The sequence below is a fragment of the Notolabrus celidotus genome, chromosome 3, assembly GCF_009762535.1.
Source record: "Notolabrus celidotus isolate fNotCel1 chromosome 3, fNotCel1.pri, whole genome shotgun sequence".
NCBI classification, from domain to species: Eukaryota; Metazoa; Chordata; class Actinopteri; order Labriformes; family Labridae; genus Notolabrus; species Notolabrus celidotus.
Window position 1 is genome coordinate 37,962,946 of NC_048274.1, and position 24,634 is coordinate 37,987,579.

A 24,634-nucleotide genomic window follows, 5' to 3' on the forward strand; every position below is an offset into this window, starting at 1 on the left:
AGAGGAACAGGCCGAACCTCCATAATTAAGATCACTTCACAGATTACCTCCGGCAACAAAAGCGCGGCAAGCGGCCGCCCGCAGCCACAGAAATTGGATGAAAAAGGGGTGTTGAGGAGGAGACTGACCTCCGCTGCTCTCCGCCGGGCTCCACACGAACACAAGCCACGGCTGGATCAAATGCCCCTCCCAGCAGTAACTGACACACATAGACACACACACACACACACACACACACACACACACACACACACACACACACACATACACACGACAGGTAGTGGAACATACAGTAGAGTCGGAGAAACAGCGAGACGAGGGAGAGGCAGACTTTACAAGGCACACACACACACACACACACAGGGATTCAGCACCAGAGGGCTTACATTTTATTACAGGCCACATATCAAAACACACACAAAGACACACACACACACACATCTCTGCTGAGCACACCACCTGTAGAGGTAGGCCATCACTACCATAAGCCCCACTTGGACTGACAATTTCTAAGACAACAGCGAAGGCTTCATAGTTAAATGACAACACTAAACAATGCTTTTATAGAGGCTAATTATCAATCAATCATTTATCAGAAATAATATGTACCTTACAGTTATAGCTTGTGTATATACAAGCTTATCTAGTTCCTGTGGACACCCCTTTGTTAAGGGCAGAAAACACACATTACACATCAAATATCACCATGAGGCTGATGTGATGCCTCTTTTCCTCTGTGGGAAGCCAGTTTTTTTTTTTTTATAAATTTGATCAGAAATCCTTTAAACAATGATGACCAGCTGCCAAACCAACATTTGAGAATATTTCCTCTCTGCTTTTACTCTTGGTATGCTTTGCTTTTACTTTGACAATTTCCTCATCCTTTTGAGCCGTTCACCTCACCCTCCGCGGTCCACCTCACTCCCGCCCCACAAACCAAACCCTGATCTCCGGCGAGCAGAGGGGAGGCCATTTACTCTAATCACAGGGATCCAGCAAGAGCGCCTCAAAGCCCTCGGGGGCTGATCGGCAATCAGAGAGACGGAGGCCACGAGGGAGAGAGAGAGAGAAATAAACTCTACCTCAACTTCAGTTTGTGAAGCAAACGCCTCCAATAACTAATCTGAAGCAGCTCGGTCGTGAGCTTGTTCTATTGGCTGGCCAGCAGGACTATTAGCATTTAAGGACTTCCTGTGATGGAGTAACTTGTGGTGGAAGGAAAGGTGAAGTGTGGAGACAGAGGGTCAAAGACTATAACTACATTATGTGGTTAAAACCCTGTTTGAGCTTATGACTGTAGTTTAGGAAAAACCTAATCTAACTTTCATGGTTTTGGCCTCATGATCAGATTTAAAGGCTACATAAGCCTACAGCAACTCAACACGTACAGAAAGTACCAGGAAGTCCGTTTGTAGAGCTTAATATTGAACTCACAGATTGTTCCCATTGAGTCAAATTAAATGATTTGACTTTGCATTGAGATGGAAGGAAAAATAAAACTCTGTTACGTTCTTTGGTGAAGCTAAACAAGTATCAAACCTTAGTGATTTAACAAGTCTCACCAGCTGTTCTTTGAGAGTGTATTTGGGTCCTTTGCACAAATCGCAACAGCAACTATACTCGTGTGATAATATTAATAATTAATTCTCAGGCAGCTTGAATGAGCATACCTTAGACTCAGAGTTGTTGTAAGCTGTGCTGCTACGTGTGCAGCAGACAGTGCTGAGAGTATCAGTAGGTACAGTGTCCAAGTAATGTTTGTAAAACTACATGAGAATTACTGAATCAGTCATATGTGTGTCCAGTAAAAATCATATCCTTGCTTTTGGAAAACCATATAAGATGAAACTGGTATTTCTGCAACAGGCCCAAATAATATCAGTCGTCCGATACGACTACACTAGTTAAGACTTTTTACTGATAGCAATTATTATCAAGCATCAGAGGGGATAAGGAACAGTTGCACATCACATATATTTAGTAGCTTCATCTACTGGGGCTGTAATAGAAATCAATCTCATAGTAGTTGAGGTATTCTTTGACTAAAATGTTGACCAACCTAACACTTTGGTCTTGAGAACCAAACAGTTAGCTTGACTTTGAACTTTTCAATAAAAACAGAGAGATTGATTTTTCCTTTTTTTTTTAGTTGACAACTGTTTCACAAATATTAAAAAAAATAAACAGAAAAAAAAGCAACTTTTTGTTCTTCTTTTCTAAGGTCTTCAGTTGTCAAGCTGTTTTTTTTTTCCTGACTTCTTATTCGACCTACTGTGAGGACTTTTTAACTGACGTCTGTATATGACCTGCCAAAGCAAACCAGACCACCATGAAGAAGATGGATTATTTATGTTTGGCCAGTGCTATTGGTGAAAAAACAGGAAGTGCCATTTCTCCCCATAATAATTTTTTGGCGTATGTATCATGAGGACAGTGATTAATTAGTATTACATTCCAGATTACTACATTTTATATAAGATACCAGATCATTAACCCAACAGATTTGCGAGTTTGCGTTAATTTGACATTAGCAAAAAAGATAATTTAGCTTCATATCACCCCCTGAAAGGATGCGAGCATCATGTAATGTGCCATAGGTCAAAGATAAACTATGCTACAGAGTGAACAGGAAAGGTTACTTGCATTTGGTAAGGAGTCCCGGTGCACCCTATAGTCTGAGTTTGCTAAGGGGTTTACATTAACGTGCTGTATTCATGTGCCTGTTAACAATGTGTCAGGTTTCAGGTGAGGCGATTAACAGCACACTGCATAAAAAAACCTTTATTAATATTTCTAGACTAGAAATTAATTGTGATTTATTAGATATTTAAAAGAAAGCAGAACATACTACTCACTTCGTACAAGATGAGATCAGCAAAGTGATACATCGTCCTGAGTACAACCTTCCTTACAGGAGCTTTAATCCTATGCACTTGCTTAGGTGTCTAAAAAGTCATTTTTAACACTACAACTCACAAGTTTGTAGCCCAACGATAGCAGTCACCATGCTGGAAATACGGACTCAAACTTACTTTCAGAGGGAGAGTTAGGCAGCATTTAGCCTCCTTAATGTGCCAACTCGTCAGTCAAGTCAGCCACACCCCTAATTATGTCTTCCTATGCAAAGCTTTTGACCTTAATATCTTCAAAACAAATGAGTAATATAAAAAATGTATCCCCCTTACAGTGTGTACTAATAGAGAAATGAGCTTGGTATTTTAACAGGGGGGTTAATGGGACTTCCTGGGCTTTTGCCTCAAGTGGACACTGGAGGAACTGCAGTTTTTTTAGCACTTTCATTTATGTCATTTTCCAACATGGAAGGATGCCGCTTGGGATAAACCTGAACTTTAGTTTGAACCTTCACTGTCTTGTCTGGAGTTTGGTGCTAAACCTCTCAGCACTGAGTAACCGTTTCACTCTGCAGAGTACAAACAGAGAAACAATTAAATAGTAAACCTCCCATGTCCTCTTCCTGTTTCTTTAATGATTCCCCGCTTTTGGGACACATTTTGAACGGGTGAACTCACTCGCCCACTTTGAGCCTAACAGTAAATCAACAACATTATGGAAGCAAAACCCTGCCACCCCAACGCAGATCTGACAGCCCTGTTTACCAAAGCAGCCGACAGACAAGCTGAACAAGGGCCCGGGCACTTCCACTTAACTCTTTCCCCATTACTGCGATTGGTGTGAACGACACAACAAAAGAGATAACATGCAGTTCTGAGCTGACGAAAACAACTGCAGCGCACGATCAAGAATAATAATATAAAAAAAAAGATACAGATAAAAACAAAAGATGAAGACAGGGAGAAGGCGGGAGGGGGGGCTGGAGAGGGAAGATGGTGATGATGGGCTGTTTGAAAATAAAAATAAAAAAGATGATCTGTGAAAACTGTTGGAAATTGTGGGAGATCTGTTAAAGGTTTCTCTTTCAGAGGGGGTGGGAGCACATCTTATGACTTAAAAAGACGTATTAAAGGAAAGAGCCAGGCGCCGGGGGAATTCTCCCACGTCGGAGAGCTCTCTTTTTAAATTCAACCCCGGTAATAACACAGATAAATAATGGATAAATAGTATTTAGCTCCCACCTTGAACAACACTTTTTAAAGTAGTTCATGAAAGACTGACAGCTCGTGGTGAGCGAACACACTTACACAAACACACGTGTGTGCGCATGGACATGTAATGTGTATTTTACCTAATTAAATAAAACACCAGGTGGGATCTGATGATTGTTTGTGAGTGTGTGAGAGTGTCTCTGTGTATGTGCTCTGACAGAAAAAGAACAAGCAAAGAAGAAAAGGAAAGATCAAATATTTTGGATGAATTTCATTATGTACACATTCATCATTAGCGGTTTCATCAGCAGCTGATGGCTGGTTTAGGAGCAGCACAACAAGCGGCTCCAGTAAGTACCACCAATATGTTTCTTTGTGAGGAAGACAGTACGTGTGGAGTGGTTTCTGACTGAACCTCATCGTTTGCAACTTCTCTTATAACAGGGTTTACTATCAGGGATGCCGTATAGGGGAGAAAAGTGAAGACCATCAAAGGGCCCTAAAAAATATTGGAAAATTTGCAGTGGTGAAGTGGTGGGGTCAAATGTGGTGTTTTTATACGGGGCCTTAAATCTCTGGCAGCGCCCCTGGAAACTGAAGCTCCTGAAGTCTTGTATAAGAAAATAATAAGAATGTCTTGTGTGCACAAGTTATCATATTGTGTGCAAAACATATCTAAAACCGGTGACCTCATGGGACTTCAGGGGCTCCATAGGTTTCATTGTAGCTTCAGATTTAAATATTACAGATGGTGGTGTCTGTCAGCTCTTATATATCTGTAGCTTGTACCTTGTAAATGTATTAGTGAATGTTTTAAGCCAGGGAGATTTCATCATGACATAGATTTAAGAGTTAATTGAGTTATGGTGGTGCAGTGCTTTTTCTTTGCATATTAAATAATGGTTGTTATTATTAATTTCTCTAACCCTGAGGAAGGTCTTCCTATTTTTATATAATGAGAGTGAACTCCTTGTACCCCTCCTCCCCCCCAGACTAACAGTTTGTGTACAGTCCCTAAGTTTGCAGCATATTTAAAAGAGGCCTTTTGTTGTCTTATGGTAATGATTTTCCGTAAAATAAAAAGCCTAAAAAGGATGTATTTTTAAGGTGTCCTGTCCTCAAAACGGGGCAGAATAAACAAGTAGACATATGTTTACCTTTAAAAAAAAAAAGAGAAGCAACCCTTTGCGTCTCATGGCAGCTCTGCCTTGGAGATGTGGTCGCGGCTGCACCAGGCGTTTACAGAAGGCTGTGTGTTTAAACGCCTGGAATGCTCATTTGCCTTTTGGGTTTACTTGTTTACTTTTGCATAAATGGAGAACAGTAATGTGGTATTAAGGGGCTTCTCGGGGGGAAAGTTGTGTGTTTTTTAAAAATACAGGCTTCTTTAAATGCTCCCTCAGTCTGCTATATTAAGCAAGGTTGATGATTAATGCAGCATAGATCTAATTTCTCTTGATTAAAAAACATGAATTAGAAAAATAATGCCCCCCTCCCCCACACAAACACACACACACACACACACACACACACACACACACACACACACACACACACACACACACACACACACACACACAGACACACACTCCCTCCCTTGCTCAAAGTCATCAGATAGAAAATGAGCATCCAGGCTAAAAAGAGCAACAAATAATCACCAAATTCCCAATACCCAAATAAGAAATGTAAAATGCCTGCCTTGATCAAATGGAGCGCAGTAATCTTACGTGCCAGCCTCAGCTGTACCACCACTTCTGTCACTTGGAATAAAAACCTAAACCTTTCAGGGCTTTCGATTGAGTCTTTAATTCAGCCTGATGTGACATTAAAACCCTTTGGTTGACTTCCACTGACTGTGACAAATGTACCAGCGCTTAATAGAGGTGTGCAGACAGGCCGGCATTTCAGTGACTTTTATCAAACTGAATTTATCAACGCAGGCTCCCAGGATCTGTGGCAGCAGCTTGTTCAGAAGGAAGCCCACAGATACCGTTAAGTACATCATCCCTCCTCTCTGTCTCGCTCCTTCTCCCCTTCTGCTCGCTGCCTTCCTCTCTGAGTGTTTTTTCCCCCCGCTCCGTCCTGTCATCACTCTGCCTACTGTATATTTATCTCTTTTCTCTCCGGATACACCAGGCCATGGATGTTGTGCTTTGTTGGCTAATAATAAGAATGCTTGCTGACTGCCAATTGTAGAATTAAGCGTTTTAAATTTGACCAAAAAGAGGAGGAAAATGAGTCAAAAAATGTCTTTCTGGGACAAGTGTAAAAGTCTCTGAGCTGCTCTCAAACAATCATGGCTCTTCAATGAAACCTCATCAAGTCTGTTGAAGTAGTTCTACCAGTTTAAGCAGAATCTTGTCAGGACACAAAGAGAAATGTCTGATTTTTAATAAAAGATCAAAACATGAAAAACTTCAGTATGGAGCAAATGCATTCAAGTTTAGAGGAGACAGTGGTGCGATAGTCAGGACAGAACCAGCTTAATGTGAAGACGTTAGTCTAGAGAAAAAACAACAGTTTTAACTTCCAGGTCAGATAAAAGAATCTTTCAAGATCATATATTTAATAAAAATGTGATCTTTATTGCCTTAAACCAACATTTGATGGAAATGCTGGAAAGGCTGTCTTTTTATATTTCATCATTTTAAAATTTTAACCAGATAACGGGTTCTGAACACTCAAAGAAGGGGAAGTTGTATCTTTTGGGGGGGATTAGAAGGTGGTGTTTTAGAAAGCTTTTCTTTCAAAACAACCAAAAGGTGAATCATTATCTCTCATGGCTACTCGCCCTGCAATAATAAGGAGCCGTGAAAAGACTGTCATATGATAATGATGAGAAGTGGGGTAAAAAAAGGAGGTATAAAAAGACGTGACGGACAAAAGTGACATAAGAGTTGAAAAAAGAGGATGGAGGGATGACCGAGGCTGTGGTGAAGAGATGGAAGAAAAGAGGAGTGAAATGTTGGAGGGAGGAGTGCGATAAGGAGGCTTTTGAAGGGTCCTCTCAGATGCTGGGATTGCTCAGTTCAGCGCCGTCAGAGCCTCTGAGGTACTTGAACCTTGCCTGCCTTTTCCTCCACCTCTCTGTAGAGCTGCTGCCCTGCAGGCCACCTGTAAACCGCTTTGACACATGATCCACTCCCACGGATGTGGAGTGGAAACACACACACACACACACACAGATAGAGAGAGAGAGCGAGAGAGAGAGAGAGAAACTACTGCTCGCAGGCAGCTTAGCGCACAAACGCTCTAACACACCATCAACGTTCGGTTGTTTTTTAACACTAGCACTCGATTAACAACCGACTGTCCCACTTTTGAATGGAGGGGCACTCGCAGCACAAACACAAGAGCTACCTGAAAGTCTCTCTCATAATGAGCTGTACCTTTCTTTTTTCTCATATCCTCACTCGCCATCACTTCTAAGCAATAGAGTCTTGAGCGAGACAGGACAAATAGCCTGCTGTTATTATCCACTGTCCTCACGTTGGCGTTAAAGTGGTACTAGGAGGGTTTTAACCTTCACCTCCCCATGGCAGAGGGAAGACTGGATACTCTGGAATTGTATCAAGCAATTAGACGGAGGCTTTGACACGGCTACAAACGAGTGTCAGGTACAGAGAATGACAACTTCTACATAGACGTGACCATGCAAATGAACATTATTAAAAACAGGATTAGTTATTGCTAAAATTGCAAGCAACATGAATATGCACATGCATCTGTAAGAAAAAGTAGCACTCAGTTACTGCAAAATAGAGGAGACTGAGAAAGCGACAGCTCCTGATTAGGCATTGTCAAAATATTTGCGACGGAGAAATTCCAGCAGGCGAGCGCGGAATCAGCTCCTCTACAAAAGAGCCATCTTCCCTGAGTAACAAGTTGGTGCAATGAGTGTCGACAGAAGAGGAGCTGAAATCCCCCCCGGGCTAGAGAATATCCCGCTATTGTAGTCTTAACCCGCGAGACCTGGCGGGGAATGTACAGCTTTCACAGTCACTTCTCATCCTATTTGTAGCACTGCCGCTGATGTGCGAGCGCCTGGACCAGAGCAGGTCACAGCCACCCCCCCCCCCCTTATCTCTCCATCTTCCTTATTCTATCAATAACACCACCTTTCCCCAGTCTGATGCATTTTAGAAGGGGCATTCATCTACATCATGTTATTTTCTCCATCTGCCCCCCCTCCACCCCCACAGCCCTCACACCAAACCACTTTTTTCATCTCACTTTTTTTGTATTTTTTTGTTCCACAAGGCAAGTTTCATTAAAGATCCAATTATGCAAATCAGGTGCAGGAGAGGCAGTTGAATATGCACTATAATGGTGTACAGTAATCGTTCGACACAATATACGGCATCCGGGGCCAGATTTACGAGCGCAACAGAACTGCAACGCCTCCATCCTTTGGTGAAAACCTCTTGATCATAATTAAAGGTGCAGGAGTTCTCTCCTGCATCCTCACACCACCAACCCCCCCCTCTCTCTTTTCCTCCACTGTTTCCCTTTTTCTCTCTCTTTCCGTCTCATGCCACTTTTACGTGCTCATTAGCGGAGGTCTGGGAAGTTTACAGAGGTCACAGCCGAGAGGTGGATTGGTTAAAGAGCAGACAAGACATACATGATGCAGTCAGTGATGATGTGTGAAGTGGTTATCAGACATAACCTGCCTCACACATACACACACATATATAACCTTCCATCTCATCAACACTGGAGGTATTTACCACAGTCTTAGCTGAGCGTGGCTGCATGTTAAGCAGCAACAATTCTCTGCTTCAGGACCTCTGATTGATGCCTGCTTGCCCGTTTGTGTTAAGCTGTTGTCTACGGGAATGACACAGCTGAAAACGCAGCGCTGTTCAACTCGTCAAAAAGGAAAACAGTCCTGACATCGCATGACGCATCCTTAAATCCAAAATGCTAACGAACTTCAAGGGGGAAAAAAAAAAAAATCAAACCAAAGCCAAACTCAATAATGCCTTAATGCCAAGTCGGCTCAGTGGGGAAGCCGGGCAAACAAAGGAGGAATATCACGGGTTGTGAGGATAAGGTGTTTTACATTTTTTCAGGACGCATTCCTTGTTGGTGTTATGTGAGCGCCAACTGATTACACAGACAGACAGACAGAGAGAGAGGAAGAGCAAGGACGGAGCACCGCCCGGACACTGGACTATCTCAAGGCTGAAATAACCCTGAACATACAAACACACACAAGCCCCGAAATTTTATATACACACTGTTGCAAAACTTGCAATCTTCATCGAACACTGACCTGTACGCACGCACATTCTCAGGCTTATTCAACAGAGGAGTGTAACAGAGGAGAGGTTTTGAAAAGATAAATACATCCTCCTTGTGCCCAGTCCATGCCCACCTTTCCCACTGACATCCCATCTTTTTCCTGTCTTACCATCTATACCTCACCCGCCTTCAACCCCCCACCCCCCCACCCACCCCAGCTGCCCAGACAGGCAGACGCTCCTTGTGATGGCACCCCAGCATGAAAGGACTGAGTCAAGCCTATCTGTCAGCACCTCATCTGCCCTACACGCTTTATTCTTAGATCAAAATGACGTCCGTGATTACCCCCCCCTCCCCTCCTTCATCCCTTTAACCCCCCCCCTACCCCCAATCACAATCCTTATCGAGCTCGCAGGGGAAAGAACATACCGGGGAAATATACAATCCAACTATAAAAGAGGCATTCACACAGCACAATACAGCTCGCACGCACACAACAGGAAACTGAACATAAACTCATTTCAACAATGACTGAGTGAAGCTGATCATCCATACGGCTAGATTTTAATTGATAGCATATTCATTCCTGCCTAATGGTTTCTTCCATATTTCCTGTTGCTTTTTTACTCATTTCAATAACTGATTCAGAGAGGCAGCTTTTTTACTGTCACTTGTTCTCAAATTTTAACAAAAGCAACATGTTAAAAATAACCAGAATAACAAGAACATGTCAGGCTTAAAGACAAGAATGCTTCGCATAACAGATGAAGAAATAATAGTCATCTCATACAAATTCATTTCTGAAGATGAGATCCTAAAATGAGAGAATAATGCGCAAAGGTCAGCGGCACGAACTTCATAAAACTTTGAGGTCATTCATCAATTCATGCCCTCTTCAATTTATCACCACAGCAGAATGAATTATAATTGCCGATCCTAATAAAAGTTCAACACTGCACCCGGTGGGCTGGGAGCAACGGGGAAAAAACATCCCATCGAATCGTCTCCAATGACTCAATCAAATGTGATAAAAATCTCCTACTTTGAGATTTCTGTGAAATTCCAGTAAACTAGCATGTGTTGTTTTTAGTCAAGGAAATTTCATCTTGAAATCAAATCCCACATTTGATTTAATGCCTTCAACCGTGTGTGTGTGCGTGTGTGCTTGTCATATTAGCCCCACGGCGCATGTGAAACTCCCGGCCCGCCAACATCTTCCCCGTTCTGGCTTGAACCCTTGAGATCAAGGTCATGGAGCTACAAGGCTCGACCCAGACTAACACCTGTGTGCTACAGCCCCTTCAACACCCCCCTCGCGGTCCACACACACACACACACACAAACACAGAGAGAATACATGTCCACCGCCGCCTTGCCCTGTTGCCCGTGTGGAGACCAGAGAGCAGATTAGAAGCAGAATGGAAATGAAGAAACGACACAGCCAGTGTCCCCAGCCTTCCCCCAGTAGGTAACGGGGGGAGGGGAGGGGGGGTTCACAATGACTGCACATATCAATTAATGGATGGCTGATGAGCAGAGCTGGCCTGATCTGGCCTGCCCACCACCGCCCTGATCCCAGCGGACTGGGAACCCTGGCCCTGCAGCCTGTACAGCTGGAGCCCTCCTCCATATAATTACACCAGGAGGTGATCAACTCGCCACAGTGAGGCTGCGCTGTGAGGAGACTGCACTGTGCCTCAGACACATATATCACCCATTATTGTACAGGATGAGCTGAATATTCGTGCTGCCCTGTTGATAATTCAGTTCAGCTTTTTGTTCTCCCACATTTTGTGATTTTTTTCAGACTCCACTTCACTGTGGTTTTGGAAAAAAGGCGAGCTGCTCCTGCGCTGCCTCCTCATTTGTTAAACAAGTGTGTGAATTTTCATACTCTTCCTCCTTTTGCTTTCTTAAAACAAAATCTGATTGTGTACATGTCAGTGCACAAATAATTCACCGTGTGTTGAACTGACAACGCGGCGGCTTCAGTCGAGTGGGTCTCCTCCACGGTGAGCTGACTGACTGACTGACTGACTGACAGCCTGGTGAAAAGAGGACTGATTTGATGCCATCCTTTGCATGCCATGCTCCCTCTCTCTCTCTGTCTCTCCCATCACTCCTTTCTCCCTCGTTTTGAGCTGAGGAACGTGTATCGCCACAGTCAGTCACGGCCTGCAGCCCCCTTAGTTGCGCTGACACAGGCACAGGTGGGAAAGCAACTCGTACAAGATCAACGGCGGTGCAACAGTCTGCCTCAGAGGAACACATTTTGAGCTCCGTCGGTCAGAAAGTTGCCGCACAAGAAAACACTCCTGCTGAACGTGTGTGTTTTCTGTCTTTCATTCCTTTTTTATTTATTTATTTATTTTGCTGCTGTAAATCTCAAACCAACTCATAAAAAAAAAAAACAGAAACCTTATTATCTTGTTGACTTTTCGCAAGGTAAAGATAATTAATGCCTGCATATTTTATGAGAATGAATTTTTATCACAAACAATACTGATAATTAATAGGATAATTCATTATATTAAGGAGGACACAATATTGAAATGCAACCTGACAAGATGAATGCAGAACTCAAAAGTAGGCCTAATGAATATTAAATGAATTGCTCGAACAAATCACAGAGGCCTTGACAACTAATTCAACACATCAAATTCTTCAACAGGCCAGTATGCAGAGCAAGGCCTTTTCTTAAACACTGAGTCTCTTCCCAAATATTTTCACCCAAAAAGAATGACAACAATTCAACTTGTAGCAGAGGGAGCAGCACAGGGCAAACAGGTCCGTGAGCAGCCTGAACTGTCAGAGCAGTGGGGACAGTCTCATCTGTAATAAGGGAATGTAAGGAGCTGACAGAAGGGGTTTACGCCCAGACACTATTTCAGACATAATATCCGCCCTGTGTGCATACCATTAAACAACGACAGCATCTCAACTCGCACAGATCATCTATTTATCCTTTTTCCTGCACAATGAATCTGAGGAAGAGGCATCATTGTTTTTTTTTTCTCGTTTTTTTTGGCTCAAGACAACTTGAGGGAAGGTTAGAGAAACAGTGGAAAACAACATGCTAGACATTGTTGAGTATTTTAAGAAGGATGACATGTGTCTTCACAGCTATTGTGCAGCGCTGGGAGCTGTTGGAAGTGGCTGGATAACCCAGGTCAGATCACTCAGGGGTCAACTCGACTTCCAAGAAAAAGGTCCTCCCCACCCAAGACGCACGGTGAGACAGAGGATTACAAGCCTCAGCCTCTGCCACATATTACTGATAATTTCATATGGCCCTATCATATAGGCTTAGCACAAATTAGGACTTGTCAGCCACAGTGAGGGAATTCGGCACGATGGATATTTTTCAGCGCACGAAACGCGCTCTACCTGCTGGATATTTCCGATGTCCTAAATTTAAGCACACTGTTGTAAATTAAAAGAAGACAACGCGGAGCCTCGTAAGGCACGAGTGCAGTGACATATCACACACCCGACCTCTTCCATTCCTTAGAAAAATATGATGGGCTTATGGGCTCCGTCATTTTATATTTCCACAGTAACGGATGTCTATTTACCGACTCGCCTCAACTTTTCCCCCCTTCTCTTGGATAGAAAAAATCCCACATTCCCCCCGAATCAAAAAATGACACCATTTACCAGAAATATCAATTCCAGCTCTGCTAATATCCCCATGTATGACATTTACCCCCCTCGCCTGAATGCCATCGTAACGTCTCCTCAAAGCATAATGCAGGGGCTGCTTATTCATAAGAGAGGTCGATCACTGCACAAAATGGCAGGTCTCACCGGCTCTTCTTCCATCTCACAAGTTTTGACACATGGTGGCAAACGCGCCGGTAAACTTGTGTCTCCCTCCCCTGCTCTTCAAACACAAGTGCCGGTTTCGGTAGAAAGTTTTCCGTGTGAACTCCTGACGGGAACAAGGCTGGACTTTTCTTAAAGTCCCCAACTGTTAAGCTGATTTGCTAATGCGCAATAATACAAAACTGTGCGCCCGAACGCGTTTTACGCATCCGCAATGTAAAGTCAAACATGCAACGGTAAACAAAACTTGAAATAAATAATTTTCTAAAGGATTATAAATAGTTTTTACGCACTGAGAAGCAAGGTGTCGAGCATCGCAGCCAGTGCTTTAGTCTCTGCTGCTATTTTGTTCCTTTTTTTTTCTCTTTACGATCGTCACTCGCTATGGATAATTGCACTGTTATTTTCTAATCATGATTGGGGAGACATCAGGGGCCCCCGCAGCGATGCAACCGCACACACAACCCCAATCCTCCCCAAAAACTCACTTCCCGGCGAGTAATACACTCCAGTAAAACCACACTCGTGTTACTATAAGCTCCACACTTCTTCTTACCTTTGAAATTTGGCGAAGCGCCGGCTAACTCCTGCGCGTAAAGGCTGCGTTGTGAGAGACAGTGTTCATTGAATAATGAGGCATGTCCATATGATTTGACCGGATCATATTCTTGTCGGATGACGGGGGTGTTGAAAAGTGCGCTTCGGACCTGTTAAAGACAGTCTACTCCTCCATGCTCCCCGCCGCGCACACCGAGTTTGAAATGAAAAATACGGCTTTCTGACTTGTCTCCTCTTGCTTCGCTGTCCCTCTCTGTCGCCTGTCTGCTAAAGGTTAGCGTTTGCATTGATGCCGATCGCCAGGCATCAGCATATTCCCTTCATCTTTCAGCTTGGACTCCCCCTATCTGGTAGGTGAAAAGCATTGTACCGTTAAAAAAAGGCACTCCATTGTAAAAAGCAGAGCCGACTGGTTGGATACAGCCCGGGTCTAGCGGTATTCGCCGGGATAAAAAGCAGCTGGTGAGCCCAGCGGTGAAACACAACCTCGATTAAAGAAATAATCCCCTCATCGTAACATTTCCCCTGGTACTGGGGCGAGAGAAAAAGCCGATTCCTGACCACCTTAGTTTGTTTCTGACCTTGAACTGCCCACAAACACTCTTTTATTTAAAAATCTGCCCCCTGTACAGAACCATTCACACACAGCCAGCCTCGCCGCTCAGCCACTGTGCGTTCAAAATTGGCTTTGATAACAAACCCCTCCGTGTAAGGACACCCAGGTCACTAAATAACACCAAAAAGTAGAATTCCTTACCTTTCAATGCAACTGTTTCGAGTCTTTTCCCTCTTCTCTTCGCCTTAAAAAAACTCCAGGATAAATGAGTGTTGCCTCCTGTGCGTCCTGAGCGTCAGTCACCGCTTAAGAGAAGTAATGAGTGATAAAAATGACGCTCATCTATCTGCACTGTAACCTTGTGGCGTATTTAATGTAAATAAGCCCCGTTGTGTTGCCAATCCCCGTGCATACAAACGCAGAAGCGCTCCTCAGGGACTTGCATTTGCCTTTTTTTTCCTCAATGTATTGACGATTTGTTCTTACTGCCTGGGAGCGCAAAAGGGAATGAACATAATTATTTGAGAATGTGATATATCAATAATGCGACTGCTCCACTTTGTGAATGAATGCATTTCTACACACCTCTCTGAAGATATTTCAAAGCGCCCACTCTGGAAATAGAGGCAAATACTTTTTTTCCTCTTTAATATTTTCACACAGGAGCTCTAAACTTAAGTTGGCACAACTTTTTGCGACGCGTAAAAACACACACGACAATAAAAACGTCCCGCAGACTGGACCGTTCCTTGCGACTAAAACCTTCCTTGCGGGATGGTTTTGATATATTATGCTTCTATAGGGGGGTGGAAGAGACTGAATAATGCAATTATAGATTCAGTGTCCCAGCGTTGACAAAAGACAGGGCTTCAATAGAGGCTTTGTTATAGGATTATATAATGATTATGGGGTAATTATGGGAACGGTTTGGTAATAATAAAAAAGTATCAAGTGCTCTCTTGCATGGACAGCTTGTTTTCTATAATATAAGTGCATGAGTAGAGGAGTGTGATAAGACAGACAGACAGACAGACGGTGCTGCTGACAGCTAGTGGCAGCATGACAGCAGACAGCCCCGATTATTCAAAATGTCGAACCGAGAGACACATTAATGCCACTGACTGAGATGCTATCAAATGTCCTCAGAACCGGACATGGGCCCACAACGGAATATCTCGGGGTCATAACACCCCCCCCACCCCACCCCACCCCTCTCCCCCCAAATACACACACACACACACACATTAGCCCTCGCCCTCCCCACTCCTTACCCCTCCACTCCGGTTGTGCCATGCTGTATGTGTCAGAGAGAGAGGCAGATACACATGTACATGGTCAGTCTGACACAGAGCACATGATGCTCCATCTGTGGGAGAAAATAATCCTCACCTTACAGCACATTAGATGTAATATTTTTCAGTCATATTTAAGGGTGTATTAAAGTCTCTCACAAACAAAAATCTTTCAGATCTGCAAATGAGAGGCAAAAAAAAAGTCTCATTTAGTTTCACCTTTTTGCACATGTAAAGACATTTATATCAGGCTGATATGAGCTGCTTTGATATTTTCATCTCTTTCTGACTCTTCAAACTGATATTATTTTTTAAGTTTATTAAAGATCATTTTTAGATATGGAGATGTTCACAACAGTAAACCAGTGTGTGTGTGTGTGTGTGTGTGTGTGTGTATGTGTTCTGTGAGACGTTAATAGATAGCCTAAATATCTGCTTTCTTCCCCTTCCCAGACAAAACACATCTCCGTCTTTAAGAGAGACTCATTATGCACTATGAAAATCAGTTTCTCATGCTGCTCCTTTAAATGGTTATATGGAATTCAGTTTGATGCGTATGAAATTCTTTTCTTTTTCTTGCCTCCTTTTTTGAGCGTTTTCCAAAATAAAAAATAAGTTTTCCTCCCCTAAAGAAATTAGCATAACCATTCCCCATCAATAATATGGCTATCTCTATGGGAGTGATAGCAGCAAGCAGTAGGGGTGTTCCTTTTGCCGATTCTCCATGGATCAACAGCGCGTCATCAGCTCCTTTTGAACTTGTTATAGCAAGTCAAGTGATTCTTTATCGGCTGACAGCCCTGACAATGCATCAGGGATGGGAAAGCAGGTCAAAAGGAAGTTGCCATATGGACTTAAGCATGCAAATTTCTAACAATACGTAGCAGTGAGGGTTGTACTCCCACATGCACATCACCATATATGTGTAAGAAGCTGCACAAAACTGTTTGCAAGCTCTATTGAACAGGCTGACATGGATCTCACTGGCTTAAATTAATTGTATGCAGAGTAATAGTATGAAACTAATTTAAGCTATGGATAGGGGCTTTTATGGCGATAAAAGATAAATACAAATGCATTTTTATGACATAATTGATATTTATGATGTTAGTGGTTCCTATTTCCTTCTAATGACCACTGACAGGGGACCACCTTGACATTAACTGTGGGGATATAAATGATTTTCAGTGTCACTTTTGTACAAATTCATGTTATCTATTAGTGTCTGTAGGGAAGTGTGCCATTTGAAGTTAATAAAACTTACATTAAAACTTGATAGGGTGTTAGACAACTTATAAGCACATTAATGTTTTTGTCTGTGTGCAAGTGATGGACACGGTTAGACAGACAGAGAAGGTATGACCGAATGCTTAACACTTGCAACAGGTGCACCAGCATGACATTTTTCTCTGTCCGCCCTGAGTCCTGTCTGCATAAAGCCACGCAAACTATCACCACTCTTTGCTTCTGTGTTACTAAATAAAAAAATACTTCAATTAATAAACTAATGCCACATATATTGATGTTGTTCAAATGCAGGTTTATATGGCCAAGCAGAAAAATACAGTACATTGTCTAACTTTGTTCTCAGAACTCTCTGTTTCACTGCAGTTTCTAAAGTATCCAACAAAATACAACTTTTTAAACCGTGTAACTGGACATGAATTTAACTTTCCTCTGGGTCAGCTTGCATGCATATTAAAGTTTGGGTCGCAAGGATAACTAAAGTTTGTGCTTAAGTACATGATGCTCTTAAGTGTCACTCAGGATAATGGCTTCACAGGGGGTTGGCATGATTTACGTGCCACCATTATGTGCCAGATAATGGTCAGAGGTCATTCATATTAATGTTCTGTGCTTATTATTCAAAGAAGTAGCCAGTAAAAACACATTTTTTCTAAACCTAACATAGGAACATTTGCTTGCATGTTTTTCCCACAGTGTCACAGTTTATGTAGTGAAAGGAAAAAATAAAGACATTGTAGTTTAGGATAGAAGGCAGTACATTAAAATAACTATGACATAGTGAGCTCTGTTTGTTAGTATCAGCTGCTGTCACAAAATAATTCAACTTTGACTTCACAGTCTTGCAAATGACCTGACCTTTCCACCTCAGGATGTAAGTCCTGTGCTTGACCGATCCCTAACCCAAGTTAAAATACTACAGTTTTATTTTGTCTTGACTGACATAAGAAAGTGGGAACATGTGTCCATGTTTAGGACTCTTTAAATGACTGTTTGTGACAATTTCACTAACTGCTGGAAGACTTGGTTGGATATTGAGTTTCATTCAGAGTGACTGGAAACGAGGGCAGGAAAGTGGATGTGTAACAGAGAGAGAGATTTGGTGCTGCACTGTATATCTGCTCAAGTGCTCGGCCTGTTTTGTGTGTGCATGTGTGTGTTTGTGTGTGCGTGTTTATGCTGAAGGGATAGGAGGCAGAGGGAGTGTTGGCCGGCAGTCCTGGGAGGGTCATCACTGCCTTATTACTGCCATGTTAGTGACTACCAGCTGAAGATGGCTCTGCTCCTTGCCCCTCTGCTTGGGAGTCATCCAAGACAGCCTGCTCCAAAAACAGACCGGCCACTGTTCACTTCTCTGATAGATTAAGATGTTATTCCACTGCTCTGGCCGTCCCTCTCTGACTCTCTGCCTCTCTCCCCCCCCTTCAGCAGACCCAATTTTACAACATGCCAGCCTGTCCCTCAGTGTCTCCAGAGGCCTTATTGCAAATTTCAACTATTGGTGGGTAGACACAACAGTGGAAGAGCATGGGTGCAACATGATAGCAAGGTTTTCATGCTGTTGTCTGTAGCAGTTTAAAGGGAACTGCCAAATTATGGAGTTTGGGGTGAATATGTGCATTTGGCAAGTGTGTGTGTGTCGCCGTCTGTGTGTGTGTGCACGATGACTGCATGCATCTTTAAAGCCAGATATTGTGCCCTGTTTATATTTAAATGCAAACACAGCCGAGACTTTGGCTTCCCCCCGAGGAAAAGAAATGCTTTTCTTTACTTCAAATTGAGTTTCTCAAAGTCTAATTTGTAGCGAGCCTTTGATGAACAAATGTTTTCAGACTATCCTGCTTTAATGAAAAGGGAGTGAGAGCAATTTTAAACAATCTGAAGCTCTGAACCCTCAGTGACTATAAACTTTAAAAATTAAACTTTAGAATTTGTATCAATTACACTTTCAAGTTCTGACAGGGCCTTAAATAAGAGCCAGGAGTGCTGGCTATGGAAAACGTTCACCACACCAGATTAATTTCCACTGCAGTCGTCTCTTCTCGCAGTGACATCAATCCCTCATGTGAGGTATTTACGTTTTCAACAAATGCACACTAAATACACACTACTGTCTCAGGCTCTCCCTGATGACTGGGGTCAATGAGTGTGCATGTTTGTCAGCTCTGATCGTTAATGAAACGCTCACACAAATACAGCGCGGGCAAATATTTACAACCCAGCCTGGAGGTTTCATCACGGACAGATCTGTGATTCTTCAGGAAGCGTGTATTTCTTTATTTGCCAGCACGGAGAGTGTACTCAAGATCAAACTTGTCCATGATGAATGTGAGGGAGAAGGAAGTATACTGCCTTTGACCTATAACCAGTCTGATTGTAATCTAAATCATATGAATCAAAAGCTGCCCAGAGCAGAAATGAAATATATCTAAATGAAAACATCTGACTCTAATTGATTGAGAACAATGTTCTTCTTAGTAGGTCTACAATATTCTTGTTTTGATACTGATTTGATTTCTGTTTCATCCATGACTAAGGAAAAAGGAACTGCTGTGTGAGTTCATAGCTGTGCTCGTTCATCTCCACTTTGCCCTACTTTGTGAAAAAAATAAATAAACTCTCTTTTTCTCACTTAAAAATACTTCTGTTCTGGAAAATACAGCTGCACAAAGGTGGATACTGTCCGCCTGCTCAGTATGTGCTACTTCATCTCAAATTCAAAGTTTCCTGATTCAATTGGTACACACGATTGTTTCCAAACAGCTGTATAAGTGTGCTTGATGTTTACACAAAGACATGTCAGGGACAGAAAATAAAGTTTCAAGCCTGCCAGGAAGTGTGCCGGCCTTTGAAACCTGCTTGACATGGTGGCCAAACTTATTTACAAGTCCCAAACCATCACCCTGGACCACTTTAATCTTCATGCATTGTAATAGATATGCTTGTTCGTTGGTAAAGGGTATTTGGAGTAGACTTTAAAGGAAGTTCAAGCACTCTTCTTCTGTGAGAACAAGTATGCAGGAGCAACCACATGATCTGAGTTTTTAGGTCGAGTTTTGTTTTTACTTTTTGCACAACTCGGCAACTTTTATAGGAATGAACAAGTTCTCATCCAAAGCTGTATGAAGTGCTCCCTTTAGAACCCATGGATAAATATCATGAATGTACATACTTTAACCACCCTCTAGGTTTTACAGATATCAGGTATGTTTTTTCTTGAGATGGAATTTATTTGGATTTGTTATTTGAATGCAAAAATTACACTCCAGAAGCAAAAAATGTGGCCAGTAATAATTTCATGAATGAAAGTTATGGTAAGTGTTCATCCAGAACCTTTTTTCAGATGACAGAAACGGTACATCAATAAGCTAAAACTACATCACAACTTGCATGTTTTGTTTTTGTCGGTGGACTTTCGGACATTCAAACTTTTTCCCCACTAAATGTCAAATGACAACTGTCTTGTCTCTGGTTGAACTGGTTGGGAGGCATAGCACAATTAAAACTCAGACAGGGTTAATTTAGTCACCTATCTGAATCAATTGCACCACGTTAACTCATTCATATTGCCTCCACGCATCTCTCTAACTGTCAAATCTGTTTGTTTTTTTCCTGATATATGCCACTGATGACATCAGGTTAATATTTGGGGTTTGCCTTTTCCTTTTAACCACTGCTAACGTTAATATCTCTGTCAGAGCCTTAATTTCTTCCCGTAACAGGATTTGTTAGAGATTTTATTTAGTAAAACATTTGACGGTTTTTCTCAACTCTAAATCATCAGAGATGATGATGCCTTTAAGTGCACAATGAACCTAATGTCTGTCCAGTGAAACTGCCACCACAGGCACAGCTATGGTTGTACATGTACAATACAGCCATTGTCATCATAAACACATACGTCTGTCCGATGCAAGTCTGAGAAATTAAAGGTCCTTTCAGTTTGTGTTGATTCTGGCACCCCCTGTGGACAAAGTGGTTCCTATTATCTCTCAGCTGATTTTATCTTTAAAAAGTCTCACCCTGCTTTATTAAAACACTCGTTCATGTCACTCGTATGTGTGGACCACATAAATAAAGGCTGTTTCTGCAGTGTGCAGTTAATCAATTCAACTGACACCTACCCCCAGCTTGGGTTCAACATATTAATCATGAGTAAAAATAATTGGTCAGTTTTTATGTTGATGGTCTCATTTACTTTTTTAGGTCATGAAGGCACATCAGTTTTAATTTCAGTCTGTTTGTAACCATAGGAAACTTCCACACAGGAGCTTTACATTTTGCCACTGTGGTCAAAGAAAGAGGATTTTGCTTGTTGGCTTTGTGTAAAGAACATTTCACTACATCACCACGTTAATCAATGTATAAATCACTTCCTTTAACTCAGCAGATCAGCAGGGACAGCACAGCAGTATTGCCTAGTAGAAAAGTCTGGGCTAGATTATCCAGCTAAAGTAAGGAATCTCAGACTAAGACTAAAACAGTGCCAAGATTAACTCTGACTGGGGCAAATCACTGCACACATATGTAGCCTGTTTCTGCTTTGTATTCTTTTAAAGTAAAACCAGTCAATACCAAAAGTGTTGTTACAGCAGCTGGGTAACTGAGATAATGGTTGACCCTCACAGTGACACCATGAGTCGACAGTTAAAGCAGCTCTTAATGACCTTAACCATGAGGGTAAAAAAAGGCAAACCAACTCTTCACAAGAACTCAACTTCACCTTGTATTTAGCTCATTCACAGCAGCAACACTGAAACCTTCTCATCTCATTTGATTCAACTCCTCAGTTAGTGTGCAGCAGTCCTTTTGTTGCCCTTTGCTGCAGAGCAATGTCTGCTTTTCCCCTGCGGACTAAGCAAAGGCGCTCCTATGCACTATCACTGTCTGTCTCCTGTCCTCTCACCTTTCCACCAGAGTCCATATTTCCTGGATAGTGTGCGATCATATTTTACTATTACCTATCAATTGGTTTCTAATCGCAGTAACGAGGCAGCTAGCTGGCTGGTGACAGAGCGCTAACGGCCTCGCAGGGAACATTAAGGAGGCTGGGTTATGCTGTGGGCCGTTAACTACCTACAGGCGCTGGCTAATGGCTCCAAATGACCTCCTCAGTGGCTATTAGCACATAATTAGAACCTGCAGACCAGTGGTGACCTCCGCCGGACACACGTGATTACTCCTCTCCCCCCTGTGTTCTCCCATAGCCTCCTCCTTTCCTTTCCTCAGCTTCCTTTCCCCTTTCCTATCCTCTCTCCACTTTTTTCTTGTCCATTCCTCCTCCTCCTCCTCGTCTCCTTTTCCCTAATGCTCTGTAGGATTACATTGACTCCCTAGTGGGAAGACTACCACTAAAATTAATCTCTTTATGGTGCCCCAGTACAAAAATACCCCACCATAGTGTAGGTCCTGGGAAATTGAATACAGAGAGAATATTCATTGCTACATTCATACGAGGTCTGATTATTGGTATGGAAACGGTTTCAGTGTCAGAGTAAATTTAATCATTTTTTAAAAGCCTGCCGGTGAGCTTTGCTGCTTGAGGCCCCTTTCACCTTCCTGACAATTGCTAGCACCTCCTTGACCTGATTCAGCAGCACTTCCTTAAATCAGCAGATAAAGCAGCTCTGCAGTGGAAAAAAAGAAGCTAAACGGCAGATAAAGTGCAAGGTGCTGCCACGCCACAAAAGGGCTCAGTCACACTAACCTCTGTGTACACTTCAGAAACAGTCTCCTGTTACCCAGAACAAAAGAGACGCTTTACTAGGTTAGTGTCAGCTCAGGAGCAGCAGGGAAACAATGAGAGAACAACAAAGGAATGTGCTGATTTTTTGTGTGTTCGGGGAAAATGCTACACAGTACCAGTGCCTTAAATTATCAGTGAATTATCTCTGAGCCTGTGGGAATTATGTGGGTTATTTGTAACAAGCATTCAAGGACAAGTGGGCCTTGTGTTACAACTATGAGATGAATACTAAACACAAAAAATTCCTGGCCATCTATCTATCTTTCCAGGCCATCTTCTAGCCTTGGAAATAAGAAGCAGGTACATTTTCTCAACTGAGCTAAAAATGAGTGAAGCTGCTGAGGACGTATAGCAGAGAGTAAACACTGACGGACAAATGCTACTGGCACTACCACTGACACAATAAATACAGCTGTTGTACCCTTGACCATGTCACTGGCTTGGCACAGTAACGCAGTATGGTAATGCTGCAAAAAGAGCAGCTCTGCTCAGTCAGGCTGTTGTGAAGCTGAACGGTCAAGGTCTTCAGGAAAAAGCCCAGAGGAGCCAACTGGACCCGAAGCAAGTCAGAATCTATACATTGTGTCAAGGTTGTGTGGCACTGAAACAGTTGCAGGTTTGCTGTTATTGGACAACTTTTGATTAAGTACAATTGTAGGCATACATTTTCAACCTCGCAAACCAAAACAAAGACATTTGAATGAAGCTCTAAAATTATCTGTTACATAGACTTAGTCATTGTGTTTATGTTTGGCACACTGGACTAAGTGTACTGCAGGCCTTTATCATGCTTGTCAACTCTTGTTTCCCCTGAACAAAAAGAAGATATTCCCACAGAGTGAAAAGGACAATGACAATAAAAGTAAACCAGTGAAAGCAGTGGCAAAATGTATTTCTTGTGCACAATTGGTTAGAGGAACTGTTCTTCTGAGACATATCAGGGTCCAGTTGTCAGGATCGTCCAACTGTTTTTTGAAGCTCCTGTGAGGAACTTTTGGTTTGTACCAAGCGGCAACCTCCGGTCTAAAAATATGAGTCCAATGCGGAAGTCATAAAAACTGCAGTTCATCAAGGATCCGCTTGAGGCTGGCTCCAGAAGTACCGGAAACCAAATACACACCAATTCAAAGAGACGATCTTTACAGCAGAAATAAACATGTTTACAGCCTGGTTCAAAAAACGAGTGTAGTCTGGATAGCTCATTTCTCGATCGGCACACACTGTGAGGAGGGTGAATTTTTTTCTATCGCGGCAATTTCAAAGATATTGAGATTACTAGTCTTCCAATGAGAGGCACAGCTGACTGTGGGAACACTGTAGCTGTTGGCTTGGAGGCTCAAAGCCCGCCTTTTTACGTCACAATTGCTCGACAGCAGCAGTATGGCTGCCGCTAACGATTGGCCTCAAAACAGCTCTTCAGAAACAGATGGGTGACGTCACGGATACTACATCCATATTTTATACAGTCTATGGTTTGTACCCATTGCAGAGCCCTCTGTGGGCAGAGTGGTACTTCTTACTTCTTTGTTTATCTTGCTCTGTTTATACCATAGACTGTATTAAAAAAATTGACGTAGTATCTGTGACGTCACCCATCTTTTCCTGAGCGCTGTTTTGAGGCCAATCGCCAGTGGAGCGGGTGCCATATTGGAAATGCTGAACACAACCAAACTTCGTCTGAGCTAGTGTGAGGTAAAGAGGTGGGCCTTTAACCTTTTTGCTAACAGCTACAGGGTGCCCGCCTGTCAATCAAGTCAGCCATGTCCTTATTTGGGCAAAACTCATATGTTTAATATCTCAGAAAATATTGAGTTGTAAAAACAATTCACTCCTGTACGGTGTGTTCCGAAAGACAAAGTAGCTACTCAGACCTAAATCGTTTTTTGAACCAGGCTGTAAACATGTGTATTATTGCTGCAAAAATCATCTTCTTTGAATGGGTGTGTATGTTGTCTCCAGAGTTTTTACAGCCAGCCTCAAGTGGACGCTAGAACAGCAGTTTTTAGCACTCCCGCATCAGCTTCATATTTTAAGACCAGAGGTTGCCCAGCAGAGAAGTTTTCTGTAACGAAACCACAAAAAAAACAAAAACCCTGCCACT

General features: G+C 42.5%; 1 protein-coding gene across 3 annotated transcripts in view; it reads right to left on the bottom strand.

The window, feature by feature from the left end:
* znf536 (zinc finger protein 536) overlaps positions 1-24,634 on the bottom strand; it is a 267,103-nt gene that overhangs the window by 227,261 nt on the left and 15,208 nt on the right. The window contains exon 1 of one of the 3 annotated variants that reach the window (XM_034680915.1): positions 14,452-14,848. The exons of 1 other annotated variant lie outside the window; for it this stretch is intronic. The gene's annotated coding sequence lies outside the window, so the exon portion shown is untranslated. Of the gene's footprint in view, positions 1-13,692; positions 14,368-14,451; positions 14,849-24,634 lie in introns of those variants that run through there. One more of the 3 variants, XM_034680913.1, reaches the window with a different exon arrangement.